We start from the raw sequence: 26,133 nt of genomic DNA on the forward strand, positions 1-26,133 counted from the left end.
ATAATTTTAGAATTTATGAATGCATCTTCAAATAATATAGTTTATTTTTCTTGTTTTCAGAACTCATAAAAATGGAATCACACTGTAATTGTATTTTGTGTCTTTTCCCTTTCAAAATTATATTTGTAAGACTCATCAACATTGTTGGGTGGAGGTCTAGTGGGTTCATTTACATTGTTATATACGTCACTGTATGCCACAACCTATTTATCTATTCCACTACTGATGACCATTTAGGTTGTTTCCAGTTTCAGGCAATTGTAAACAATGCTTCTTTGAATATTCTTTTTTTTTTAAGATTATTTATTTATTTTGAGAGAGAGGGAGCATGAGCAGGGGAGGGCAGAGAGAGAGGGAGACAGTGAATCCTAATCAACCTCTGAGCTGCCAGCACAGAGCCTAACACTGGGCTCGAACTCACGAAACTGTGAGATCATGACCTGAGCGGAAACCAAGAGTCCAACGCTTAACTGAATAAGCCACCCAGATGCCCCTCTTTGAATATACTCATACATATATCCTGTTTACTATGGTTACATATTTGGGGATGCAATTAATTAGTTGGTAGAACACACAGTTCTTCAATAATATGAAATAATACATATGGATTTTAAAGTGTTTATGACAATTTACATTCTCTCTGAGTTCTTAGGTTAATAAAAGGTTTAACAAATGCATAAGCCTGTGTAACCCAAACCTCTTCTAGGTACAAACTCTTATTATTGCCCCAGAAAGTTCCCTCTTACCTCTTCCCAGTTGCTTCCACCTCCAGAGAGGCATCCATTGCTGTGATTTTTTTTTGCCATAGACTAGTTGTGCCTACTCTGGAAATTCATATAAGTGGAATCCTATGGTCTATATTGTTTTAGGTAAAGTTTTTATTCTTTTTTCCCTTTTACGTGGTACATCATTTGGAGATTCATCCATGTTACTGTATGTATTAGAAGACTGGTTATTTTTACTGCTTGGTGGCATATTCTATTGTGTGAATATGCAAATACTTATATTTGGTTATCCATCCTATCTAAAGAGGCATCAGGGCTCTTTTCAGTTTGGGGGCATTATAAATAAAGTTGCTATGAACACTCTTGGTCAAGTAGTTTTTTGTTCATTCGCTTATTTTTTATGTGTGCTGCATTTAATTTTCTTAAATAGAAACCTAGGAGTGGAATATATGAGCCACAGGAAATATAATTTATTTTTTTAATAACAATGCTACCAGTCATTGCATATAGTATTAGTTCAGTTTTGCTCCTATCGACAGTGTATGAAAAGTTATATTACTCCATGTTCTTGCCAACATTTGGCATTTTCCTTTTTTTAAAAATTCTCGCTGTGCTTATTGACATGTTGTAGTAACTCATCATCGTTTGAATTTTCAATTTCTTGGTAACTAATCCTTTGACCATTTCTTCATGCAGTTTTTGACCATTGTACATTTCCTTTTCTGAAGTGTCTGTTCGTATGTCTTACCAGTTTTTTTTAATTGGGTTATCTGTCTTCTTATAATAATAATAATTGTTATAGGAGTTCTTTGTATATCCAGGATAGAAATATATATATATGGCAAATATTTTTTTTTCCAGACTGTGATTCTGTTTTGATTTTCTGAATGACGTCCTCATGGTGAGCAGAAACTTTTAATTCTTTACATCTTTTTTAACTGAGATGAAGATTATATAACATAAAATTATTCATTTTAGAGGGTACAATTCAGTGGCATTCAGTATATTCACAATGTTATGTTTGTATCTAGTTCCAAAACATTTTCATCACTCCACAAGAAAACCCCATGCCCATTTCGCAGTTACCCCCTTTTCCTCACCCTCCGCAGCTCCCAGCAACCACTAATATGCTTTTTGGACTCTACAGATTTATTTATTCCTGATATTTAATATAAAAGGTATAATGGAATATTTTTTTAATTTTTATTTTTGAGAGAGACAGAGACAGAGTGCGATGCGGGGGGGTGGGGGGGAAGCAGAGAGAGGGAGACAGAATCCGAAGCAGGCTCCAGGCTCTGAGCTGTCAGCATAGAGCCCGATGCGGGGCTCAAACTCACAAACCATGAGATAATGACCTGAGCCGAAGTTGGATACTCAACTGACTGAGCCACCCAGGTGCCTCAGGAATAACGTAATATATTTATCTCTGTATGGCTTATTTTACTTATTAACATAATATTTTTGAGTTTCATCCATGTTTCTGCATGTATCACAACTTCAATCTTTTCTATGACTAATATTCCATTGTATTGTGTATACCACATTTTATTTACCCCTTAATCTGGTGATGAATAGTTGGGCTTCTTCTACCTATTAGTTATTGTGAATGGAAACTTTTAATTTGATATAGCCTAATTTATTTTCCTTTCTTTAATGATTATTATATTCTGTTTCTTTTTTGATTAGGGTACCCCAAGTAAGCAAAATATTTTCATGGTTTCTTTATTATTTTATCTTTTAAATCGAGGACTAAGGGTGCATGAGTGGCTCAGTCAGTTAAGCATCTGACTCTTGGTTTCGGCTCTGGTCATATTTTCAAAGTTCGTGGGATTGAGCCCCACTTTGGCTCTGAGCTGACAGCGTGGGGCCTGCTTGGGGTTCTCTCTCTCTTTCTCTCTCTGTCTCTCTCTCAAAATAAATATATAAACTTTAAGCAAATAAGTCAAGATCTAGAACTGATCTCAAATTTTTTGTGTATTGTGTTAAATAAAGATCAAAGATGTCCCTTCACTTCTTCCTCTCTGTATCACCCTGTCCCCATCCTCTCCCCCTCCCCCACCTCTCTCCCTCTTCCTTCTTTCACATTTATTTCTTCCTTATCCTCCTCCTCTTCTTCTTTTCCTTCTCCTCCTTATCTCACTGCTGGTCTTTCTTCTCCTTATTTTTCTTCTCTTTTATTTTTTCTCTTCTTCGTTATACGGGTATCTAGTTGTTATAGATCTACCTTTAGAAAACACTTTACTTTCCCAATGGGTTTCTTTACTTTGGTTCCTTTGTAAAAATGAAATATAATCCTATATCTGGACTCTCAGTTCAATTCCAATGATCTACCAGTCAATTTTTTTGCCAGTATTATACAGTCTTATTATAGTGTCATAGTAAGATGGCCAACGTAATATCCAAGCTTTACTATTTTATTAAAGATTGCTCTATTTTATGTTCTTAGAAGTGCATATAAATTTTATAATCAGCTGGTCTATTTCTCCAAAAAACGTCTGCTCAGATGAAGACTGAGATAAAATTGAATTAAATATTAATTGGTGGAGAATTTATTTCTTAATAATATATAGTTTTCTAATTCATGAATATGGTATATATCTACAGTTTTTTAGTCTTTCTTTAATTACCCTCAACAAAATATTATAGTTTTCATTGTAGAATTTTTACATGTCCTTTGTTAAGTTATTGCCAATTCTTTATATTTTTGATAAAATTGTTATATAATTTTTAAATTTTTGCATGTTTCATTTTGATGGTATAACTGGATTTTGTAATCTTGAGTCTTACAGTGTTGCTAAATACTTTTATGAGTATTAATAATTCTTAGAATTATTCTTAGATTTCTTAGAATTTTCTGTGGAGGCATTCATGTTATCTCCAAAGGGAGAAAGTTTGACTTCTCCCTTTCTAATTTTCATTCTTTTTACTTCTCTTCTATGCCTTATTGTAATGGATAGATCCTTTTCATTTTATTTATTTTTATTTTTTTTTAAGTTTATTTATTTTGTAGGGGGGATGGAGCGCAGAGAGAAAGAGAGAGAGAGAGAGACGGAATCTTAAGCAGGCTCCACACTGTCAGCATGGATCCTGATGTGGGGCTCGAAGTCACAAACCATGAGATCATGATCTGAGCCGAGAAGTTGATACCAAGAGTTGGATGCTTAACTGAGCCACCCCAGACACCCTTGGATAGACTCTTCATTTTAATATTGAATAGAAGAGTTAAGAGAGCATTATTTTAGTGTTTTTAGTCTTGGGAGAGGAACATTCAATATTACATAATTGTGACATATACCCCAGGTTTTTATAGATACTCTTTATCAAATTGATGAAGATCCTTTATAATCCTGAGATTACTGAGAACTTCTATCATGAATGCATTTTATCAAAATTATTTTTATGTATCTATTAAAATGATTACATGGGTTTCTTATTTGTTAATATGGCGATTTATACTGATTAGGTTTTTAAAAATAACCCAATCTTTTAATATTGGAATAAATCCCACTAGAACATCAAGTATTATTCTTTTTATATATTGCTGGGTTCAGATTCAATTTGTTGATATTTTCTTAAAGATTTTTGCTTCTATGTTCATAAAGGTGACTATATATATATGCCTTAAGATTATGGTGGTCTCATACAGCATGTTATGGGGGAAAACCTTATGATATTGATACATTCTTCTTTGAATGTTTGATATAATTCTTAAGTTTAACAATCTAGTTTTGGAGTTTTCTTCATGAAAAGGATTTTATAAACAACTAAATCTACTTAATGTATAATATATTATTATATATTTTCCCTCATTGTGTGATATTTTCTTCTTCTCAATCACTACTTTGAAAACTTTCTTGTTAGCCTTGGTTTTTAAAAGTTTTATTAGAATATACTAAGCATAGTTTTCTTTGTACCTATCTGGCTTGGAGTTCTCTGAGCGTCATCAGTTTACAATTTCATGAAATTTAGGACATTTTCATCCTGATTTTATTTTTTTTCTGCTCTTGTCCCTCTCTTCTCCTTCTGTTACTTCAATTACATTACATTATAGACTGTGTGAGGCCCCAGTGAGGTTCTGTTCATTTTTTCTCAATACATTTCCTCTCTGTCCTTCAGATTAGATAATTTCCTTTCATCTATTTTAGGTTCATGGGGCATTTGTTTTGTTTTTATTTTCTGCATAATGTTAAGTCCATTAGTTAATATTTCATTTCAAATATTTCATTGCTTTTTTTCTAGAATTCCTATTTGGTTTGTCTTTCGTGTTCCATTTGTAGGCTGAAAATCCTGGCTATTCATTAATTATTGTCAAATTTTCCCTTATGTTGTTGTATATAGTAAAAAGATAATTTAACATATTTTCTACAAAATCTAATATCTAGGTCATCTTTGGATTATTTCTCTTTACTGCTTTTTTTCTTGCCTTTAGATCACATTTTCCCATTTCTTCAAAACGTCAGCAATTTTTAAAATATATTTTGGGCAGTGTAAATGATACACTATAGAAATTCTACACAGTAGGTTAGACTCATGGGATCAAACCTGAGTAATTCTAAGAGAAAAGGCAGAAGAAAATGATATACTATAGGAAATGTAGAAATATTACACTGTAGAAAGAAAAAACTTCCCTAGGGGCTTCTGGGTGGCTCAGTTGGTTAGGCATCTGACTTCAGCCCAGATCATGATCTCACAGTTCGTGGGTTTGAGCCCCGCATTGAGCTCTGTGCTGACAGCTCAGAGCCTGGAGCCTGCTTCAGAGTCTGCATCTCCTCTCTCTGCCCCTCTGCCACTCGTGCTCCTTTCTCTCTGTCTCTCAAAAATAAATAAACGTTTAAAAATTAAAAAAAAAATCTCTAATAAGTTTTGGGTTTTGTAAAAACAGGCACTTAGCTTGTGTGAGTTTATATTCCCGAATCTGTCTTCCTAGTAGTAGGCAGCAACTGAGACTGCTCATTTCATTGAGTTTTCAGCAGTTACTTACTGAATGAAAAATTGCAAATATATTTCAGTCTTTAGTTAGGGGTTTGGGTTGGGAATGACATGATAACTGGACTTCAGGTCTGACTCTTCTTTTTGTCCAAGGCCTTCTTGTTGGGCCAAACTAAAAGCCCATTTGATTAGTAAAGACTTAATAATGCACAATTATCCTGAATTGGATTAAATTGGCATAAATTAAAAGCTCTGACTGGCTTCTAAATTGTGTAGATCGATATTTATAGTCTCCTCTAGGTTTCAAGTATAACTTGAGATGATCCCAAACAATTTCATCATTGGGGAGTAGGTTAAATCATCCCAATAGAAGAAGGAATTTGAGTAATGGATATAAATGCACAATATGTAAAGAATTGGGCAGGAAATCTGTAGTTATCCCATATTTGTTCTCTATATAGGCTTTGTCATCATTTTTATTCATATCACTGTCCCAGAAAATTTCTAATTGTGTATTTTATTCACTCTCTTCTTTCTAAAGCTATTTTATGTACAACTTCTTTAATTGCCACTATGATAAAAAACTAAAACATTTTTACAATTTAAATTAATATGAAGGTGATACTGATGTTAATCCCATATTAGATATGAATGACATGAAGGAAACTCATTTTCACTCTCTGTTTTAAAATGTAATACAATAGGGACCCCTGGGTGACTCAATGGTTTGAGCATCCAACTTTGGCTTAGGTCAAGATCTCACCATTAGTGAGTTCGAGTCCCATGTCAGACTCTGTGCTGACAGCTCAGAGCCTAGAGCCTACTTTGGATTTTGTCTCCCTCTCTGTCTGCTCCTCCCCAACTAATGCTTTGTCTCTGTCAAATAAATAAAAGTGAAAATTAAAAAAAAAAATAAATGTAATACAATAAATGATGAAACAAGAAGCAAGTAAGGCTCAATAAGACTTAAAGTGTAACTTTACGTATGAGAAAGGCTTTCCAATTATTGAGCCATTATTTTGGTTTATTGTGTATTTTTATTTTGTTTACTGCTCACTCTCACTCATTGGCTTACATTTCTTTGCTCAGAAATAGAGAATATGCGATTGTGGGGAGCATCTAGAAGTTGTTCGTTTTTATTTCAGGAATTACAAACCTTAGATGTTGAAACTTTATTTTTGGGGAAAGGGATTTCATGTATAGCGATGGATAACTGTATATACAAATGGTAAAGGATACAACAGGCAAGATTATTTTACGCTGTTAGGAGAGAGTGTAGGGACTGAAAGCTATCTTAAGGTGTCCCAAGCATTGGCAATATTTTTTTTAATATTAAGTGAGAAAACTCATAAGTACACAATTGTATTATATATACATACATACATACATATGTACATATGTATATGTATGTATGTATATATAATACAATATAAGTAAGAAAGTGTACACTCATACTTTATATATAAGTAAAGTGGTACTTGCGTATGTATATCTAGATCTTTATGCTAATTAGATAGTTGCATGGATTAGAAGCATTGAGAGAGAAATGTAGATTGAAGTTGGAAGGCTCTTGTGATAATCAAGGAATACATCATCTCAGGTGGGCCCAAAGTGGTAGCAAAGGAAATGGAAAAAAGGGGATGAGTTGCAAAGCATTTTGAATGTAGAACTGACAGGGTTTGGTACGTGGAATCGGGAAGAAAGAGTGTTGTTTCAATTGTCTCATGGTTTTTGCTACGACACATTACATGACAATGCCATTTTCTGAGATTATTAAAAATAAACACACAGAGGCAACAAATTTCAAGTGGAAGGTTAGTAATTCAGTTTTATTTATGATCAACTGAGATGCATGAGAAAATATTCCAAGTAGTCCACTATGTGTATGAGTCCAAAGTTCAAAAACCAAAGTTAGCCTGGAAATAATATGTAGAACCACTGGTACATAGATAACGTCCAAATGTGGGAAGTAAAGAACTCACTTGGGATATTATTAATCCTAAGAAGGAAGAGAGTCATGAGATCAAACCCGAGTAATTCTAAGAGAATTGGCAAAGGAAAATGAATAATGAAAGAGACTGACAAAGGTAGGACAAATGGTAAATTAGAAGAATCATGTACCATGGAAGTCAGGAAAAGAGTATTTTCAAGAAAGAGTAGGAATTAACTCTATAGAATATTCCTGAGTAGTCATGTAAAATTAGATATAAAAAATGTTGTTCAGTGATCATAGCATAAAAAAAAAAATCTATAGGAACTTCAGCCATAACAGTTTCAATGAAATGTTGGTAATAAAATCAAGATAAAAGCTTATTGAAGAATTCATGAGAGATGAAGAAGAGAAGGCAGTGTATATAGTCAACAACCAGTTGGACTTCTAAAAGAGGTAGAGCAGTGGTAAGAGCTTTATGTGGGATATACAAGATGATGTATAAATGCTAGTGGGAAGGATCCATAAAAACTGAGAAGTTGAAAATATAGAAGAGTGAAGAGATAACACAGTACCTTCAAGAGATAGGAAGTTCTGGCATCCAGAACAAATATGAAAGGTCTCACCTTTGTTAGGAAGAAGGATAGTTCTTTACATTGGGGGGAAGAATATGGAAGGTATAGAAAATTAGTGTGACTGAAGGTGGCTTTGTAGATTATTGGCGGTAAAAAGGGGAAAATTTCCTTCTGCTAGCTTCTCAATTAAAGAGAGATTGAGTGAGGGAAAGGGATAAGGACTGGTAGTGTAAAGAGAACATAGACTGTATTGATGAGTTGTAGTGGTGAATAAATCCTTAGCAGTGAACAGGTGGAGTGGAAGTAAAGTCCCTAGAGACAACGAAAGCAAGGAGCTGAGAGATCAGACAGATGGCTGTTTACTATGGCCCTGAAAGACCTTCATGATGGTATGGAGGGTAAGAGAAAACAATTACAATTATCTCCAATGGATTATATGTGAATAACATGGCCCCTATATGATAACAGCAAAAAAAGAGATACTGTGAAAGAGCCTAATAAAGTTCAGAGTAGTAGGAATTTTCACAAAACTGACGGCGACTTAGTGGTCTGGGACAATGAATAGGAAAAAAATGACATTAATGCCACTTTCAGACCAAATGCAAAGAAAAGTTTCATGTAAGGAGCATATGGTGAAGCCAGTTTTATTTGCTAACACATGACAGTGTGCAGAGAAGAGTTTAAAGTGGGGAAGAGTATGAAGAGCATGGACCCAGAGTTCAGGAAATATAGCAGGAGTGTGCAAGAGGGAAGCACGTGTGGAGAGCTTGGGTCAAAGAAACAGATACACAAAGGATTATGGGATGAAGGACTGTAATTTAGTTAAGATAGGGAAGTCTTTGTTTTGGCAGTGAGCAGTATAAATATGTGTGTGAGGCACAATAAATTTTGTGTATGTAATATCTTAGAACAATGGTTTCCCTATCTACATGTTTGTTTCAAACACACGGGTGTGGGGGTGTTTTATTTATGTGTGTGTGTGTGTGTGTGTGTGTGTGTGTGGTCAAGAGTTCTTCACTAATAGTGTATGTGTGAGAGAAAGAGGATTGAGAATAATAAACATTGATCATGCTCATTAGGAATTTAGGTATTAACAGCCAGTTGTAACAGATCCAGACTTCATCTTTTAGGCTGGTTTTTGATGTGACTGCTGGGGCTAGCTGGTGATTGATGCTCTGTCTCTCTATATACAAGTGGACGTAGTTTTAGAATGGAAAGAGGTTGGAGGCTTATTGGGACAATGTTGGTATTTCAGGGGGAAATTTTTTTCCTTCCCGGAGGATGAAATATTGTGATCAAATAGGATAAAAATACGACTTTAACTCCCCCTCATTTCCCAGGGAGCTTTGTAAAAACACTTTCAGCTGTTCTCCAACACTTTATTTCTTTTTAATGCAAAGGAATATACAGAAGAGCATAAGATTTAGAATTATTTTCCTAAGACAGAAACAGAAATAAATGTGATAATCTACTATTTAAATCCCAAATGTCACCAAGATCTGACTTTTTCTCCAGCACTCTTTCAGTGGTATATATCAGTCTGACAGTGAAAGGACACTCTAATTCCTGTGTCATACCCCGGGGAGTGACATTTGTGTAGAATGTCAAGTTCTAGGAACTTGCTGTTAATTACTATGCTTTCCAAGATATTTTTAATTTAATATGAATTAGTAGATTTGTGTCAGTATCTTCCTTCTTTACATGATGCAATATCATTTCCAACTTATCCCAAGCTCTAGCCCCCATCAAATTTCTCAGTGACCTTTTGTTGAGCTGACAGATCTAAGATTATATCAATTATGAATTGCAATGTATTATCAATCAAACTGTTACTGATCAGACTGCTTTTCTGCTCTGATCAAATATATCCCCAGAAGTGATAACCCTGTATTTGAAAATATGATACAAAGAATTTTATTCTATCAATGAATGCACATAAATTATTATTTCACTAATATTAACGGGTAAACTGCATGTATGTGTCAAGTATAGAAAAAAATCATAAAGAAGATATTAAATAAAGATTTATCATTACATTTTTAGAAAGGATTAAAAGATGAAATGACCTAGCAGAGTTTTGACATATAAATTATTAAAGATAATCATACCTAAGAAAAAAGAGGCAAATAAAAAAAAAAACAGATCCTTAAATACAGAGAACAAACTAGTGGTTGTCACAAGGGAAGTAGGGTGTGGGGCGGGCACCCCAATAGAAAGCATTTTTGTATTTTATAACTATCCTAGTTAGAGTCAATGTGACGCTTTGTGTTACTCAGTATCTCACAACTGAAGTTTACTTGGAGACTTGGTTTCCAAGAAAAATTGATCAGTCCAATAAGATGAATAGTTGCATAAATGTTGGGGTAGAAGTGTACGTTATTGTGCACAAAATTCAGAGAAACCCCTTTTCTATTTTCTTCCTTTGTCCTGGGTGCTTGGGTGGCCCGGGTCATCATCACACAGTTCCTGGGATTGAGCCCTGTGTCCAGCTCCCTGCTGGCACTGAAGAACCTGCTTGGGATTCTCTCTCTTTTCCTTTCTCTCTCCCCCCTCCATTGCTCTTCCTCTCTCTGTCTCTGTCTCTCTCTCTCAAAATAAATAAATAAACTGTTTTCTTCCTCTGTCTCAAGTATTCTCAATTCAAATATGTGTTCTATAATTAGTAGTGCATGAGAATTTAGAATAGAGGGAACACCCAAGGAAACAGAACCACTGCTCTTCACCATGCTCTGTATATTGTTCTCAGGCTAAGCTTCAAATCTTGGGGATGCAAATACTACCTAGATTTCATCCTCCACATTCTTCGTTTTCCAGTGCCTTTTTACAGTGACAAGTTGCACAACCATTGGGTCACTGAAGTAGGTGGATTGGGTGCAAATATAATCTTCCCTTAAATTATGTAAATAGGTATTTAAGGCATAACTTACATTTCAAGTTAAACTTCCCTTACCTGATTTCTCATTTTCTATATTCTGCTAGCATCTCTCTGAGAAGGAAAGTGGTTTTCTATATTGTCTTCTTTTAGAGAATGATCTATTCACACTGTCATGGGTGCTAAGGTTTGAGGTAGGGGAATACTTTTCCCCAGTGTCTCCAAATGCTTAGAAAGACATAATGTATGAAGTGCAGAGTTTTAGCAGCTTTAAATTCATTCCCCACATGCCCTGCTGTTCCCGGTTGGTCTACTATTAGATATAGGGCTCAGTCCTGACCGTCAGATATCTTGTACCTACCCTCAACCCTCACAGCAAACCCAGTATCTAAGGTGCAGCTCTGATATGTTATCCATATGTCATGTTCATCTGTCCCCCATAGTTTTGTGGTATGTGCAACTGGTGCTGTATCCAACTCCCATAGTGTATTTTTCTGGACTATACTCGTCAACTTCACATTGCACTGGGTAATACTGTCCCTCTGGAATCCCTTGGACCCTGGTTGAAATCGCGGAGTAAGCAACTAGAAAGTCCATTCAAATATAAAGCAGATACTGGCATTTTCTTAGATTTAAAAATCTGTTTAATAGACTCATGATCTTTGATGGCTTAGATGACGGCTCTCCCATCAGCCAGAATTATGTCCGTGTTCTGAGAATGGGGCCTAGAGAAAAGGTGCATCTTCACCAAGGGTTGATATGGGCCCTAAAGTGAATGTTGCATTCTAGTCATGCGGAACTGGTAGAAGACACCGATCTGTGACATGTAGGTGGCACTGGGAAAGCAGTGAGGCAGTGGTTGTTTTCGGGTACCTTTGAAAGGGCATTCTGCAGCTCCTCATGAAATACATTTCTGATAGCCCTCTCAGAGCTTAATCTTCAGTTATGAAAATGATATTGTGTGTTACCCTGTGATAGGTATTTATTGAATAGTGTCATGGATTGCTTTACTCCAGCATTGTCCTCCTCTAATTCTGTCACCTCTGGTGTCATATGGCATACAGAAGTCTTTTTGTGGCTGGCCAATCAGGGCAGAATGAAAGTGTTTTTATATCTCCTTTGGATGTGCTATTATGAAAGGAGTCCAAGAATTGGGTAAAAATTGGAGAATATCATTGGACGGGCACTGAATCAGCAGAGCTAAGGTGAAGATCTAGAAGACTGGCAGAATTTGAGGTTGAAGCAGTTATAACAATATCACGTATTAAACGTAAGGGATAGAACACGGATAGAAATAGGGGAATGGGTACCTACAAAAGGCAAGAGCAGAATGAACAGACTTGAGGAATGCATCCAATAATAAATTGACAGTCTATCCTATGAGCTGAATAAACAAGAACGGCTGTTTACTTCCTGTTCTATGAGAGTAACACCTTGTAGTCAAGAAGCCATGTTAAGTTAGATATTCAATTTTGTCCCCTTTCAGACATTTTTGTCATTACTGGTGACTTCAGTTTCTCCTTGTCGACCAAACCCTGCTCCCTGCAGACATTTTAGGTGCTTTTTAAAGCAACAAGCTCATTGTTTTTGGTTCTGTTTTTCTTCTGTCAAACTCTGGTTTGATCCATTCAAAATATTAGTGATGAAAATCAATTTCCTCCCCTTGTGACTTTCAGTCAATTTCAAACCCACATCTCAACATCCAAAGCACTCTTGTAATCCTGTATCCATTTTCCCGCCTCTTTTTTCCCTCTAGTAACTTCTCTGATCAAATGTTTGCTTTTTTCCCCCTTCTCATCTTTATTCTTTTTCCTCTTGAGTAAATCATTTTTTCTGCGCATCTGTCAAATGCCCTGTCATTTCGCCTTTAGTTCTTTCCTGCCACAGAGCTTAGTCTCACACATCTAAAGACCAAGGTTGAATCAGCTGAGACTGAGGAAGAATCTAAGAAACAAGAGACCACACTTCCATGGACTTGTCTTTTCCATCCTTTGTTTTCACTGCTTTTTGTTATTTTAAACACGAGTATATTAATATCTTCATTGCTATTGCTCACAGAAGAGAGCATCATCCATTTAATTTAAATTTTTGGCTAATGGCTTTACATTAAAAGTTTATTCCTTTTGACTTATTTCAAGTGGAAAAAAAAAACTCTATGAAGTGCCAAGCAAAAGAAAAATGCAAAGCAAACACAAGTAATAGAGAAGAATTTTGTTGTTTCATTGAGTAGAATTTAAAAGCATAATAGATTTGGAAGGTTTTTTTTTTTCTTTTTAAGAGTGTAGCGTTAAAGCCTTTCTTACAAAACAGTAAAAGTAAGCTAAAATAATGTAAATGGTATGTGTAAGGTGGCTAGTATGAGAATCTGTTTCTTCTCATTTAAGCTCATTATTTCAGAAAATTATCAACAGAAATTGAGTGTGTACACATCTACTTTATATATGTCTATAAAACATCAAATTATAATGTAAACCAAGTATTTTTTAATACAAATTTTATCAACTAATTTCACATACTAGAGATAAACATGATATAGCATTATAAGCAGTGGAATACTTGTGTTTCAGAAATTATTTTAGGCAATATTAACTGAAATTAATTTCATTTAGTTTAGGTAAGATTATTGCCACAAGACCTAAGACTGACTAAAAAATAAATAAATAAATAATGATGAATGGCTATTTATTGAGCTGAGATGCTAGATATCTAGTAGAGTGAAGCAAGAATCAATGTAAGATAGGTTTTATTTAATATCTTCATTACGCTTGAAAATTGTGGGAACAAAATTGGCAAAGGATTTTCAAGGATTGATTCATAAAAAAAGATTAAAATCACATAATACTTATAGCTTTGCCAAAAAATGACTCGTGGGTAACGATAAATATTTACAATGACTAAGATTAATTGTCTAAGGAGATAAAACTAAATAAAAATAAGCTAATTTGTTTTCCAATTGCTTTCAGTGTGCCAGGACATCATGTATCTTCCCCAGCTCTAAAATGTAGACAACACACACTATTACTTTAACATTGGAGACTATAAAAGCAATAAGCATTTGTTGAGTTCTTGCTAGGTGCTAGGTGTTGTTCTAAAATGTCTTACATTTATTAACTTAATTAACATTTATTAACTCAGGATAATCCTCAGATGGGCATTGTCATCTGTAATTATGGAAGACACTAAGGCACAAAATTGCAATATATAGTAATGGTAATACGACTTTTTAAAGGAGACATACCTTGAAGGAGGTAGTCAGGGCTTGAAATGAGGCAAGTCTACTCCATTGTGGAGATGGTTAACCTCCATTCTCTACGGTCTCAGATTAGATTTCAGAATAACTGTAAAGTAGCTATAGGAAGTATTTGGTGTCCAATGTGGCAGATTTAATACATTAAACTCAGACGATATTTATTATTAAGCACAGGCTACATTTTAGGAATTGACTGGAGTGACAGAGACCTCAATGGAAAAATGAAATTTCAACTTGTATATTTCCTTCTCTTTCATTTTCTTTCTCTTGCAGTCTAATACATTTAATTATTGTCCCCTTAGTGAATTCATGATCTTACTAAACCTCCCTCTAGCAAAATTTGGTCTCAATTAATTGCCATGTTGTATCTGAAATATTAAGTCACACCAGGGGAGAAATAACAAATAATAAATAGCATTTTTTTATTTTAATAGCCCATAGTCACCTTTCTCAAAGAGTAATTCCTGAACCAAGTATCATCAACTGTGGAGAGAGAGTTTTGAGTCGGGATCTTTCTAAGCCTAGATATGCTTATAACTTTAATAGGAAAAAATATGACTTTCAATAAATAAGTCTTTACTTGGGACAGGTCTGGAATTGCTTGAACAACTCAGGCATAATCCCAGTTGGGTTTCTTTCTAAACCACCTTGGTTATTTGATTTGATGCAGTTATGTACCCCAAGTCCTGAGGAGAAGGAAGTTATGAAATTCTTAGAGAATATTATTTTTAATTGAATGTGCCCTCTTAAAAGAGCATTTTAATTGAGATTTAATAACTCCATAAAAGATAAATCTAGCCACCATGTAATAAACAGTAATTAATTAGTTAATATCAATTAGATACTAAAAATATTAATTTACATTTAACGTCTAACTAGTGTAATTTGCTATAGCTATCTTATTAAATGCTAATTAAATTCCTAAATATTCTTACAAATTTAATGCATTAATAACAAGAACGTAAGTACATATTTACTGTATCTGCACTTCTGAGTTCATTACATGGCAACGAGATTTATCTCTTTTATAGTAATTAAATATACTAAGCAAACCTCAGTAACTTTTCCTAACACATACCATAACTGTTTTATTAATTTCAAATTAAATGCTCATTTAAGGTTTTTAATCAACAGCTGCCCCAAACAATTTTCTACAGGCAGAGCAAAGGTTATTATATGTTTAATTAAACTTTAGTTTTAGAACTTTTGGCTGAAGCTTTCTAAACATGACTTTTGGTTTCTCACTATAATCAACATTAGCTTTTTCATAATATTTATTAACATTTTCCATAAATTCTACATTTTTTCCTTTGTCCTATCTTTGTACCTTTGTTCCATCTACTAAGTCTATATATTTTTTTCCTCTGTTTAATACAGGCCAGCAAAGTTTTTCTTCCTTTTTCCATCATTAAGAAACAGCTTTTGCTAGTATCCTCTTCAGGTATCTTTTATTCCCATTAATTACCACTTGAGTGTCAGAGAAACAGCCACACCAGGAAACTTTAAAAAAGAAGAAAGAAAGAATGAGAGAAGGAAAAGAAAGAAGAAATGTGTCCTGTGACATTTGCTAGCAAAAGTGAGTCCAGTTGGAAAGGCTAGAAAAAGCAATAACACTCTGCCAAGGTTCAAGCCTCAGGATGATTTTTGAAAGACTAAGAGAAAATACAGTCCTTGCATGTATCAGATGATTTAGAACCTTCAGTCCTTCCAGATATGATGGGGGATGTCATAAAGACAGGAGGCTGCTGAGCAGGAGGAAAGCACATTAGCTATTAACCTTCCCCCAGCCGATCAACTTTATTTTGCAATCTTCCCTCAGAACCATTAGAATACCCTGAAGAAATAACTTTCCAATTAAAAAGGATCTCAGAGAACAAAGCCATTTTATCTCTGACTCCTGGTGTTCTTTATTCCAATAATTTAAATTGGAATTGATTTTTCAATTTAGCCGTTGACTTGCTATGGACACACAGCTGAAAAGGCCGAATGGAATTGCATGGCTGAAATATTTGTCTTTGTGATGCACTTCTCATAAATTCACAGGAGCCCTCTTTTTTTTTTCTTTTTCTTTTTTTTTTTTTTTTTTTTGTAATGCATTTTCTTCTGCTGCCTTTGCCTTAGACAACAGCTTTTTAGCACAGCATGGGCAAACTGAGAAAACACATCCACCATGACCTCAGGGGCCTCCTCCTCCATTCCTCATAGACTTATCTAATTGTTACATCTCCTGGAAAATAAATAAATTCAACCTATCCAAAATGATGGGGATTCTTGGAGCCCGAATATTTGTTTTCTAATATATAAGAGATTTAATCTCTTGAAAGAGGAAAATATCTTTCCAGTGTATTTTACCTTAAAAATATGTTGTAATGGAGATTGAACTCGCTTTATAATTGCATTAATTATTAGTAGCTAAAAATAATGGATTTTCAATTAGCACTTACTAATTTTGAATTAAATACTCCAAATACTAAATTGTTCTTTATTACCCTTTTATATCTTATAATAAAAGGACTAGAAACATCCAATTATTCAAGCGCTTGATTAGCAGTCAGAACTTTCTTGTCTATTCACATTGCTGATTGTTTTCTCTCTGTGACCTTAGATGAAATGCCAGTCTTTGTCATCGTCTCCTTCCTGTTTCCTCACCCTGTCACTCCAGCAGGTGTCTCTACTTTCCTTTGTCTTATAGGCTCAAGTCCTGTTCTGAGATTAGTATTGATGTGAATAGCAGGTATGGAAGGAAATCCTGAGCTCAAAACATTGTTTAATTTTTACTAAACACCATATTGCTTATTACTCACACCCCTTGTACTTTTGCTCTGCATTGTCTTTTACATAGCTGTCCAAATGCATGATCTCAGATCTGTCCTTGAATATTGGCACGACAGTCTCTTTTATAATAATCGAGAGCACAAAAGAACACAGAACCCCCAGAATGTAAATGCCATGATAACATGATCTTTACAGGTATTTTTTACTCACTACTCTATTCCTTACATCGAAACAGTGCTTGGCACCTACTTGGTACTCAAAACTCTGCTCAATGTATGAATTATACTGTGGCTCCTGCCTGACTTCTCTTCCCTACAACCAGATATGAATTAATGCAGGGAGAGAAAATATTTATAGTAAATATATTCAATGTACTTTTGTACTGACTGTTGTAACAGAGTAACCATTAGTTACCACTATTAAAAACATATTTTCCGTAGCAGTATGCTAAGGTTTAGGTATTGCTAAACCTACTAATACCCTACTGGGTATTGTATGGTTTACAACACCTTTAAATGTACCATGATGAAAACAATAACACCTCATGACAACATTGGTCACATGCGTAAGAGCAACTCGAGTTTCTCACCAACTAACATCAGAGGGCAGAAGAAATGTTTTTAGAGTGTTTATTAAAAATATATATATATTGTGTCCTGTTATATGCTTGGCACTGTTCTATGCGCTTGGCGTACCGCCAATATATAAGCAAAACAGAAATCCCTATTCTTGCGGAGCTTACAGTCTAATGAGAGTAAACATGTAAAGTTCAAGCATAATTTAGAAAGTAACACAGTAGGTTAAATCATTTAGAGATTAAAGATGATGTAGTAGGTTAAAATGTAAATCAAGCAGAGTAAGGATGTTTCAGAGTGTGGTAGGGGAGAGACTGCAATTTAAAGAAGGCTAGTCAGAAAAGACTTTTTGAGAAGGTGTTTGAGCAAAATCTTGGAGCAGATGAGAAAGGGAGTCATCTAGATAATGTGAGACAAGAGCCTTCCAGAAGGAAGGAGCAGATTGCCAAGGGCTCTACCCAAGGAACTTGTTTGGTACACCTCGCAGGAAGAAGCCAGTGTGGCGAGAGCAGAGTGAAAGAGGCAGAAGAGGAGGTGAGGTCAGAGTTGAATTGACACCAGACCTGAAACACCTTGGAGAGCCACTGCGGGAGCTTTGGCTGGTATCCATGGGAGAAATGGAAAAACACTGTCACCTGCTGCCATCCGGCCCTGCCTGATATTGATGCAGTGTTCTCTGCAGTAACACCTGACTACGCCACTGGCTTGCTTTTTGGGGGAGTGGGGAGTGGAAAAGATTGGGGGGGCATTTCTCAAAGTAAGACTTGCATCTTCATTTGGATCGTGAGTGTTTCAGAGATCACACTTCTTATTTTTCTGTTTCCTCTTGACTCTAAGCATCTACTTTGCCCAACTTTGCTAGTCGTCCCCCAGTGTGAGTCTACTTACACGCTTGCCTTACTGAAATGTAGATGACTTAAGGACAGCAATCTCCTCTTTTCACCTATTTCCAGAGTGTGACACAAGATAAAAGCTCCACAAGTGTTTAATGGAGATACTGAGCTTAACTGAGAATTAACAGAAAAAGAAGAAAGGCGAATTGTGTAATTAAAGCATCACTGGCTTGTTTTGCCAATAACTCAAGGTCCTCCTGCTTAAATTGTCATGCTAGATTTTTGTTCTTAAAGTAATTTAGTAAGAAAATTATCCTGGAAACTTCCTAATGTAGGCAATGATTATATTCCAAAAACTGCTCAGCATTCTCTCCCTAACTTCTACAATTTCAGGAAATTTGTCTGATGTCTGTGTGCATTCAAATTCATTCACACACATAGAGAATCTCTATTTGCCTGATTCTGAGAGAAACCTCCATTCAGTCAATGACAAGGAAGGAATATGAAATTTTCCTCATTCGTCTGGCAATTCTGTGAAAGCTCCAATCTTTAGAATGTCTCCTCACTATAGATGACAGACAGAAAAGGCAGGGAGAAAAATCTTTTGCCTTCTGCATGTTAATATATGCAATAGCATAAGTGCACATGTCTGTGCACATACATGCACACTTTGGAATATTTGTCTCTGATTTGCTTGTGCGAAACTCATTTCCCTGTCCAGTGTCCCAACAATGTGGACCATCAGTGAATGGGAGGCTCCTTGCTCTTCATGATAACAGCGTGGCATAGTATGTCACTATAATGACTTTCACAGTGCCACAGGTTATAACCTTTTATTGTATTTCATGAGATATGTTTAACTACACAAAATAGTTTTTAAAGATTCATATTCAAATAGAGTTTTATAAACTTAAAAGAGGATCAGTTAAGAGGACCACACTAGCATCTTGCATTAATTATATACCTATCTCTTAGTATATTAACCTGACCACAAGAAGTTCAACTAGAAGTTACATAAAAAAGGAGGTTTTGTTATATGCTCACTCTGTACTGTAAAGGAGTAACCTAAACCATGTTGGGTAACTGAAGAGTCACCCAATTCTCTGATGAGCTCTGGATCCTTCATAGGTTAAGCTCTGTTGCTTGAACAGAGAGAGAGAGAGAGAGAGCAAGAGAGAGGAAGAGCGAGCGAGAGAGCGAGAGGGAGAGAGAGAGAGAGACAGAAAGAGAGAGGAAGAGAGAATCTTAAGCAGGCTCAGTGTCTGGCGCAGAGCCCTACAGAGGGCTCTATCTCAGGACTGTGAGATCGTGACCTGAGCAGAAAATCAAAATTCTCAGACGCTTAACTGACTGAGCCATCCAGGCACCCCTCTGTTACTCTTCATCTGTGTGTTTGATAGTATTCTTCACATGAAGGTATCTCTGATGCAGCAAATTCCACACTCTTCTGACTTTTCTGGGCACATATCTCCAGTAATCTTCTCAACTCTATCCTGAGTCATTGTACATTTTCCCTTTTTATTGGATAATTCCCAAAGAGAATTAAACTCCAAACCAAAAGCCTGACCCTGCACTTACCCCCAGCTACTATCTTATTTCTCTGATCTTCTTTATAACAAAGGTCCTCAAAAAATTGTTTATAATTTCCCAAACTAATCTTTGTCTTATTTTCTTTTTAAACCCATTCCAAGCAAGTTTTTGTCTCAACTACTCAACTGAAAATACTCTTGTCTTGGTAACCAAAGGTGGTGCTAAACCCAGTGGTCAAATTTATATCAGTGACCATCAGTCAAACCGTGTTTGGGAGTTGATTCCTTCTTCATTAATACATTGTTTTTTTAATTTAAATTTTACTTAACATACAGTGCAATATTGGTTCCAGGAGTAGAATTCAGTGGTTCATCACTTATGTACAACACCCAGAACTCAACACAACAAGTGCCATCCTTAATACTCAACATTCAACTAGCCCATCTCCCACCCACCTCCCTCCATCAACCTTCAGTTTGTTCTTTATTATTAAGAGTCTCCTGTGGTTTGTTTCCCTCTCTTCTCTCATTTCCCCCGTTCCCATATGTTCATCTGTTTTGTTTCTTAAATTCCACGTATGAGTGAAATCATATTTGTCTTTCTGTGGTTGACTTATTTTGCTTAGCATAATACATGCTAGTTCCATCCCACAGCATTACAGATGGTCAGATTTCATTCTATTTGACATTCTGTTTGTGTATATATATATATATATATATATATATATATATATATATATATATATATATACACACCATACCTTCTTTACCCATTCATCAGTCGATAGACATTTGCACTCTTTCCATAGTTCGGCTATTATTGATAACATTAATACATTTTTCACCCCTATGGCTTCCCAGATATAGCACAGTCCTCATTCATTCTTCTTTACAAACCACTCTTCTCTGACCTTGAACTTATATCATGACTCAGAGCTTTCCTTTCCTTTATTTAGATGTATTTCCTTGGTGACCTCATTATGTCCCACAGTCTTAAGTATTCTCCATACACTGATGTTCCCAGCCTACACTGCTTCTCTGAACTCTAGAATTATGTATCTAATTTCTTACATGCTTTTGGTATGCATTTTGTTAGAAGATATCTCCATATTAAACACAACCAAAATATAACACCTGATCTGTCTTTCCAGATTAGGGGAAAGAGGTCTTGTCCACAAATGCCACATCTAAAGAAATGGTAACTCCATTCTTACAGTTGCCTGCACCAATGAATCTAGTCATCCTTGGGTTTTCCTTTTCACCCCATATTTAATCTATCCGTAAATTATGTTCTCACCCTTTAAAATATATACAGAATCCAACCATTTATCACAACCTTGAATACTGCTCCTCTGATGCAAGTTATCAACATCTCTCAACTTGACTACTGCAGTGATGTTCTAATTGGTGTCACTGTTTATCTCCTGCCCTCTGTTACCTATCCTCTGTAGAGCTTCCAGAACAAAACCTTTAATATGCAAGGCAGACCAGGTTGCTGCTTTGCTCAAAACTACCAAAAAATTTTCATCTTGTTTAGAGTAAAAATCAAATTGTTACAGCACTTTCAGATTGCTCTTGATTATACTGTGCATAGCCCACATTAATATGGTGAGAAATATTGGGGAAATAATGAGAGAAAGACCCAAGCTGACACAACATGCATTTGACCATTCTCCTTGTTTTATTCCAGCTACCCCAATCTTGTCTTTCTTTAAGCAGGTTTGACATGCGTCTACTTTAGTGCCTTTAGACTGGCTGTTCCTTCTGTCTTGATTGCAGTTCCCTTACCTGCCTTAATTCACTGTCTAATTTCATGAAGGGCTTTTTTCAAGTGTCTCTTCCCAATGAATACCTTCTCTGACTACCTTATTCAAAGTGAACCCCTTTCTCCAAATCTCTCTACCATTTCCTTGCTTTCTATTTCCTTTGTAAGCTTCACACGATCTGACATATTATATATTTTACTTAATTATTTCATAGTTATTTGTCTTGCTTCACTAAGTATAAAGTACATGAGGACAGAGATTAGTACTATTTATCTTTGGGGTGAATATTTGTTGAAGGAACAAATGATTGAATATCAATCTCTGGTTTAAGAGTCTTATTACTACTTGCATATCATACATACTTGTGGCTAAAATAACTATTTAACATTTACTTCCAATAATAAATCTTTGCTTTTTAATTTCTTTAGAGATTTGTTTCTTCTCCTGTTCTAAATAAATGCCTAAAATTCATATGTTAATCTAAACATTATTTCTTTCTCTAATATTTTACTTATATATTTGTGTTCCTTATCAGAAATGTATTTTGATATGGAGAATCAATTTATATTTGGGGTTATCAAATATAACTTTGAATATATATTTGAGTCAAATATAACTTTCCAATTTGGCAGAAAACTACCTTTTGGAATGTCAGATTATCTGTCATAAACATTAATCACCAAATTCATGTAGAAAATATGATAATTTTTTTTCTATCAATTTCAACTAACTTAATTTTGCAATAGGGCTTTATGTTTTATTGGCTTGTTTTGGAGGTTATTCTCTAAAACTATTCATTAATTTTCGGGGGTTGTGATTTAAAGCAGCTAATGAGTACTGGGCTCCAAAATAACAACTTCATCTAAAATTTTCAGGTGAAGTAGCTTTATGTTTAAAACAGTGACAAGGGGCACCTGGGTGACTCATTGGTTGAGTGCCTGGCCCTTGATCTCAGCTCAGGTCTTGATCTCAGTGTCCTGAGTTCAGGCCCCACATTGGGCTCCACACTCACCAAGGAGCCTACTTAAAATGACAACAACAACAACAACAATAACAAAACAGTGATGAAGAAATGACAATATAGTTAATCTCAAAATAAAATTACAGACAAAAATATTGTCCTATATTTCCTATCTTCTTGAGTTTTTAGTAGTTAACAATGAGAGCTGTTGCTTTAAATGCAGAGATACTTCAACTGAAAAAATGCCCAAGTGTTGAATGTCAGTATATTGGCATGTTCATTGAAAATGAAACTAGTAGAGTCTTTAAAAATAAGATTATCTTATGTTTCCTTTTTAGGCATACTGTTATAAACAAAGCTTGATAGTTGATTATGGATAAAAAATAAATTGAAAATACCAGTCTTGAAAATGTAGATGTAAATGGCTAGTGAATAGGAGTTGGAAAATGAAGAAGAAAGAAAAGATTGAAGGACAGGTAGGATTATAACCATCCTGAAGATATTTAACTTGAGTGAGATAAGAGATTTTATTTTGGAAGGAACAAAAATATTTTTTTAAGTCTTAAAAAGTCAACATTTCAGAAAAATAAAAAAAAATAATAGTTCTATTAGAAATTAGAAGAAGATGGTGAGGATAGTTTAAGTGATCTAAATCTTCCCTTGTTTAAGCCATAAATATGATATAAAGTTGATAAATCAATTAATAAATAGATAAGAATATTGTATGATATTATGATGAAAATCATGAAAAACAATAAAACTAGAAGTCATTAAAAAATGGGTTTAAGGATTGAAATGGCAGAATGGAACAAAAAATTTTCTTTTGCTTTTCATCATTATCTCTTCTCAACTTTTTGTTTTAAAGGAAAAAAGCTATAGAAAGCATATCATTACCTATGTTATACTCACAATATATATTCAAAAATATGCATTAAGAATTAGAAAACTAAGGGCAAATACACATTAAGAGCATAGAAATTCCATTGAGCATGTTCTCTCTTTGAGCAATGTTTGTGCTTTCCTGTTAAGATGAGAATTTACCTCAATATTCAAATTTGTTTTAATTTGAATTGTGTCTTTTTTCTCCAGTTCTAAGTGTAGAAAGAAAAAAATCTCTTATTATTATGTTCACCAACTGCCAAGAAAAATATTGGATTTGGATCAGATATCTAGCAACAGAAAGCATTAGAGTTGCTCCAAAAAAAATAATGATTTGGCAGTATATTTTTAGTAGAAAAATAGGGAACGATTTGGAAAATAAACATTAAAATAGCAAAAGTTGAAAACAACAGCTGGATTGTTTGATCCTCCATGAACTTCTCCATTGAAGTCGGAGTCAATGATGGAAAAGAGAAGAATAAAGTAGGGCTGGGATATAAGATCAGGAGAGAAAAGGAAGGCTTTATTTGCATGTTTCATCTGAGCGAACTTGAAGACTATTTTGACATTTCCTACAGGTACTTAAAAGTAAATCTGAGTTTAGAAGAAGAAAAGAAAATTTAGTGAGTAATACTGTTTGTATAAGGCTCAAAATTATTCAAATCCCTAAAAGGAACTTTTGCTTTTTTTCAAAAGTGAAAATTTTGAAATATTCTTGATGTTCTTTCCAAATAATTTTAACACACTTAAAAAAATTGAGTAAAACAAAAATGGCTGTTCTGATTCCACAGAGGGCAACTTGTCTACTTTAAAATGTCTGCTTTCCTAAATGTTTATTTTACTATGCTTACAATTCACTGCTGTACTGAACTTGACAGTTGTGTTAAGTGAATAGCAGGGGAGCAGAGTGATTTGTTTAAGACACTGAAGAGTGTAAGGGGAAAGACAGATTATAAGTATGTGTAGGATTATAAACATGGGTAAATTAATACAGTTAAAGATTTCCTCTCAGTGACTAATCTGGAATATCCTGGACCCTTGGAGAACATGGGGTCATATTCCAGTTGAAATGAGATGGTTATTTCATATTTCCTTGGTACCTCCCTATTCATTTGCTCTTTCTATCCATATGTATCAAAAATGTGTTTAGAACTCTAGTTGCCAACTCTTGATATCCCTTAGGTCTGTAAAAGTGGATGCAAAATGTCAGTTCCTGACAACTTTCAAGTTATGTCATTAATTAGATTATTGTTCCAATTGTTTCTCTTCCTCTTTGGAAGTGAACTCACACTCTTTGCCATGGAACTTTGCAGTGCCTTACCTCTAGGCACAGAATGCTAACTCACTGCCATTGGGCGTGGTCATCTGAATTGTCTTGGCTAATGGAACGTGACCAGACATGAAGCCAAACCAAGACCAGAGAGCTCAGGAGAGTACAGCCACATCCAGCCAAGTCCAGTCAAGCTTGGTGGATCCCCGCCAAATACAACAGCAGTGATCCAGCCTCCTAAAAAGCACAGTTCTAGTGTGACATGAGCAAGAAACAAATGTTAGCTGTCATAAGCCACTGAAAAATTGGGGTTGTTTGTTGGTGCGGCAAATGCTGACTATTTCACATGGCTATTTCTGTAAATGTCGACAGTCGATACAGGAAAATAAGGTGTTATAAAATAAGAAAAAATGAGTTGCAGATAGGGATCAATAGAGAGACATACTGATTTCTAAAACTATCAAAGTTATTGCTCTTACTTTTCATTCAAATATGAATTAACCCAAGCCTGATGTCACAGCTTCGTTTCCTAAATTTGTTCCTAGAAAACCTGATGGAAAACTGTAATTCTAATTGAAGGTGAACCTACCTGATACTGTGTAAATTGGAAGCAACACCAAGGTACGCAAATTCGGGCTTGAGGTGTATATGAATTTACAAACTACTAGTGTTACATAAGTCATCAGGTCATGTCTTCTAGGATTGGAATGCTCCGTATATACTTGGAATCCACTTCTTAGGTACTGCACTCAGAAGGAATACATTTTGTATTTATTTTTCCTTGCCCAGAGACTCTTTCTGTGATTCAGTTCATTAAAATGAACTGTTTATGGCTAAAAGAGTCAGTACTCCTTTGTTAGTACGTTATAGAACCAGACTCATTCTAATCTTTACAAAAGACACATTTCATTGGATCACATACTTGGGAAGTCCAGATATGCAAATAATGATCCCCCTGCTGCCCCAACACACACATGCCTTATCTATCACTGTCGTAAATTTCAGTTTTTTCCTTATTTCTCCTTCTTTGTGCATGCTGGCTTCATTCTTCCTTGCCAAAGTTAAGTATCTCCATGGAATGTGAATGATGGCTCCAGAGCCCAAGGCTACAGATGTAGGTTCATATTCTAAAATTAAGAGACAATCTTACTTGCTAGCTTTAGAGAAGTGTTACAGGGAGATCTGGTCAGCTCAGCCTGGATATCTTATCTCAGGGAAATCTCTGATTGGCCTAGTCTGGATTATTCATCCCTATGTTGTTTGC

The 26,133-nt window shown here is 35.1% G+C and overlaps 1 long non-coding RNA gene across 1 annotated transcript in view; it reads left to right on the forward strand.

Moving 5' to 3' along the window:
• Positions 1-26,133, forward strand: part of LOC144615750 (uncharacterized) — a 206,497-nt gene that overhangs the window by 159,104 nt on the left and 21,260 nt on the right. The window contains exon 3 of the long non-coding RNA XR_013554330.2: positions 25,415-25,490. This is a non-coding gene — a long non-coding RNA (uncharacterized LOC144615750). The remainder of the gene's footprint in view (positions 1-25,414; positions 25,491-26,133) is intronic.

Source organism: Panthera onca, chromosome A1 (genome assembly GCF_046562875.1).
Source record: "Panthera onca isolate mPanOnc1 chromosome A1, mPanOnc1 haplotype 2, whole genome shotgun sequence".
Taxonomy (NCBI): domain Eukaryota; kingdom Metazoa; phylum Chordata; class Mammalia; order Carnivora; family Felidae; genus Panthera; species Panthera onca.